Genomic DNA, 5,108 nt, shown 5'->3' on the forward strand with positions numbered 1-5,108 from the left:
TCTCTCTCTCTCTCTCTCTCTCTCTCTCTCTCTCTCTCTCTCAGTGTGTGTGTGTAGGTGTGCTGGAGGACAGCATGAGTCCTGTAGCTCTCACAATGGAGTGAGAGAGAGTGACAGAAGATTCAGCGCTGCTTCTGTCTCTCTCTCTCTCTCTCTCTCTCTCTCTCCCTCTCTCTTCTTAGTTTCCTTGCTCTCAGATCTTATGGATAGTGCTCTACCTTCTTACACGTTCACACTGCAACCATATTTGCACAACTGGGCCACCCCCTTTGCCTAAAACTGATCCTCCCACAAGTCTAATGAGCTATAAATGGAAAATGTGCTTGTATGCGATAATGTCTGGCAGAAGACACTAAGACACACACACATACTCAGCCAAACGAGAAGCCTGAATTACATCAGAATTAATCAAATAATGACATTTGTTTAGTTTTTCAGAACTTGTGTAATTTAAGACAATATTTGTGCAAAAACACACAGTAATCAGCTTGAACAGAGTGGAGTCCTAATGAGAGCTGAATACAGCCGGATATATTGGGTACATATGAGTGCTCAGCACACTCTGTCACTGTAACTGAATACAGGCAGCGAATTAACAGCAAAACTGAACAGAATTTATTTCAGGCACTGCATTTGAAATCATTTTCTATATTTGTATATGAATGTTCTGTATAAATATTTTTTTTATGCTCTGCATATATTTATATAACAGCAATCATATTTAAATATATTAATAATATATAAAAGTAGTTTAATAAATATATATTTTATACAATTGTATACAATATAGAACTAGTGTATAATAAATAAAAAAAAGTATTAATAATAAAATAAAATGAATGATCATTAAATATAATTGGGAACAATTAGGGTATCAATGATTAGAATTCAGGATGAAGGATGAGGCAGTTTTGCCCAAATTTGGGTGCTGGAGAATCAAAATTCTTTAATTTCCTTTTTAGTACAATGCTGAAGCATGACTTTTGTCTACTTAACCTTGGAAATACAAGAGTGGTACTGTGTATACATTATGAAATTACATTAAATTATACAACATACTGTATTAACATCACATAAACAATTATGGGACTCTGGAATAGGAACAAAATGTAAATGATAACAGTAAAATCAACACAGCAGTCTCTCAGGGAACTGATCCAGCAGGCCAATTAAACAACCAGATAGATAGATAGATAGATAGATAGATAGACAGACAGACAGACAGACAGACAGACAGACAGACAGACAGACAGACAGAAAGATAGATAGATAGATAGATAGATAGATAGATAGATAGATAGATAGATAGACAGACAGACAGACAGACAGACAGACAGACAGACAGACAGACAGACAGACAGACAGACAGAAAGATAGATAGATATATAGATAGATAGATAGATAGATAGATAGATAGATAGATAGATAGATAGATAGATAGATAGACAGACAGACAGACAGACAGACAGACAGACAGACAGACAGACAGACAGACAGACAGACAGACAGACAGATAGATAGATAGATAGATAGATAGATAGATAGATAGATAGATAGATAGATAGATAGATAGATAGATAGATAAGATTGATAGATGAATATACAGACAGACAGACAGACAGACAGACAGACAGATAGATAGATAGATAGATAGATAGATAGATAGATAGATAGATAGATAGATAGATAGATAGATAGATAGATAGATAGATAGATGTGCAGCAAAAGTATTGACAGATTGACACACAAGTAATTAAATTTCTTGTTAAAATTCAATCATATATTTCCCTTTTCTGCATCCAGACAAAAACACAGATCACCAGTCGACTAGACAGTCTGACAGCTGCATAAGCAACACACCCGTAAAATTACTGTAGGAAAACAGAGCCAACGTGCTGCACCCAACCACACACACTCTCTCAAACAGGCCACAAACACATACAACGATGACAGCAGGCATCTCTCCTCACCTCCACAATCTCCATCTAAGTGTCATCTCTGAGCGTGTCCCACCTCTCTCCTAAGTCCAACTGCAACTACATCTGAGGATGGAGTAAAAAGGATGCTGATGGATTTAGGGGGGTCTTGGCAGCGAGGACTGAACTTCAGAGAGCATGCTCAGACAGGACGTAATGAAGACCGGGAAGCCGAGTGCACTGGCTCGGGTTTACTGCGTGCCATCCTGTAGTCATGTAAAGTGACCGCTAGATGGCGTCGTAGCATCTCACAAACTCACTACGGAAGTAAAATGAAGCAAAAAATATTTGCAGTGCAGTGAGACTATATTTAAATGTGAGTTATTGTATCAGGTTACTATAGTAAATTAAACTAATGCACAGTTGCATAATAGTCTTTAATGACAATGAATTAGCCTAACTGGCTACACTACCATTTACTAAAATGCTGCCCGATGATATTCATATTCTGTAACTTAAAAAAAAAAAACAGATCAAAGGTCAATGATTTCACATTAATTCCTTCAGTGTCTCAAAACAAGCCCTGCAGTGTAAATTTGAACATAAGTGAACATAAATTTTCATTCTGAAAAATTAGGTTTACGCTGATTGGCGAGCTATCCAGCGTGTTGTGATTTGCTGAATACCTCAAGCGTGTGACAGAAATGTTACGCCCCTTAACATACTGTGGTGCTGTCTCCTAACATGATGAGACAAAACCAATAAAACCCATTACAAATGAGGCATTTGTTGCATCCAGTGGATAATTCCTGATTACAATGACTTATTCTGTCTTTTTATGCTTTGCGTATCACGCCGCGTAAACATAAAACCATGTCTGCATTTGTGATTGGAGAAATGTCAAACAACAAGCGCTACTCTACACTGCTCAAAACAGTGTATAAAAAATGCACTTACAGGCTGAGTCAGAGGCCCCAGACTGTCCTTACAGAGTTGAACTGCCCCACTTTATAGAACAGCCTTTGAGCACAGACTCACTGTAGGCTAGTCTGCAGGTTCAGGAAATAGTCCACCATAAAATCCGTCACACTGTGGGCTTGAGAAAGGCACGGCCGGTTGATTCGATGAAGGAGCGGCCGGCGGGCTTGTGGCAACCACATGTGACGACCCCAGGCTGGACTCCGCTTCGTCCACTGTGAAAGCCGATCCGGCGATAAAGCATGAAGTTGATGTATTTCCTCAGCGACCAGTATGGATCAGCTCTAGGCATGACGGAGCAGATATCATCCTCCTTTGAAAAGCCAAACAAAGTTTTTTCGTATTCAGTAGTTTTACTAAAAGTTACACCTTGTGGGAGCGTATAAAAGAGCCGTTTCAGGGGGGCGTGGACAAGTCTTAACTTTATATAGAATATCTCTTTGGATTTGAGACTTTAGTCTTTGCAACTTTACAGATCTTCTTTTTAGCACCAAGAGCTTGTAACACTCCAAAGAGAAAGGAAAATTTTTAATCACATCATATGACCCCTTTAAATTTAAAACAGCAAGCTTATTCGCTGCGTATGCAACATGAACCAATCAGTTTGTGTCATTTAATGCTAAGAATATCATAAGTTTACATTAAAGACCCATCAGTCTGTACCATATACCCCGTATACCATATACCGTATATAAAAAGTCATTCGCCATTTATTTTAAATTGTTCACCATTTCACCTTGTAGCTATTTTATCCTCATCACGTGAAGAGTTCTGCACTAAATTAATAATAAAAAAAGCAGTTCATTTATGTCCCATATTAAATAAAATACACAATATATTATTATGTATTATATTTAAAATGGGATACAAAAATTTATATAAATATTCTAGGAGTTCTTTAAAACAGTGAATAAATCATAATAATATTTGCGAGAATGTTTAACCATAAATTTTGTACCATAGTAACAATGGTATTTTGGTGGTTACCATATGGGATATATTTGCTCTGACTAACCTAACAGATGAAGCAATTAACAGCCTGTTTTGGATTGATATAACCAGTTTCTAGTTAAAGTAATTGAGTAAACTGAGTGGACAATTCAGTTTATTTTCTATTAATACTTTAGTACTAAAACTGAAGGCAGATGACGGGTGATGATGTGGTTTCTTCAGTTATGCAATCACAATGGCAGAAATTGCATCGAGAAACTTCCTGAAGACATGGTCAAGAGAAAGGAAAAATATTTACAGGAGAATACAAGTCTAACTTCAGCTGTTACTGACAAAAACACCATCCGTTCTCAGAATAAAACTCTGTACAATAAGTTCTTCCTTGCTATTGGAACGTTTTAGACTAGTTTAACCATTTTGAGGAAGTAAACAAAGGTGGAGTGCTGAGCAAGGGCCTTGTTGCAAGTTCATTTGTGGTGGAAAAAAAAAAAAGAAGTCAAAAACATCTTCATACAAAGCACGACAGCATCTGCAACAACCCAGACATATCTGTGTCTCATTTAATACAAAACAGGCAGCCCACATTTCACAGAATTGATATTGAATTCACACTCATCCTTCAACTGACAGAAGCCCCCCTTGGCTGGATTGTATGAGAATCCCACCTCTGTGTGAAAACACACACACACGGGCACAGGTTCCCACAGAGTTTGCATGCAGACACAAGCACGAACACACATGCAGCAGTCTTTCCTATCATCTCCTCCATCCTCAACAAGGCATCCTTTCAGTGTCCTGTTACAGCTGCATGTGGAGGGATTCAACCCTGGAGACACTACCTTACTGTTAAAGAGAGAAAGAGAAGGGATAAAGATAATTACAAATGGATCCAGGTCTAACAAATGAACATAGAGCAGGTACAGACACGCAGCTATTATTTAGGATGCGTTGAAGGCAGAAATTAGTTGGAAAACACATCGAAGGCTCGCTCATTTACCTGCAGCCTAAAGGCAAGGAACTGCTTACAGACTCAAACAAAAGCTGAAATATGTGTAAAAACATGCATGTAGGAAGCTAATGAGAACAAACGTTGGTCTTTTGGAACTGATTTCTCATTCTGATGTCTATTTGGACATGTCAGTATTCAATCAGCCTTCCAATGATTTTAAATGTGTATTACTTTTACACTCTTTCAAAAGAGCTCAATCCCTCCCTCTCTTCTCTCTCGCCCACTTTTTCGCCTCCCTCTGTCACACATGCACA

This window comes from Carassius carassius, chromosome 13 (assembly GCF_963082965.1).
Source record: "Carassius carassius chromosome 13, fCarCar2.1, whole genome shotgun sequence".
Taxonomy (NCBI): Eukaryota; Metazoa; Chordata; class Actinopteri; order Cypriniformes; family Cyprinidae; genus Carassius; species Carassius carassius.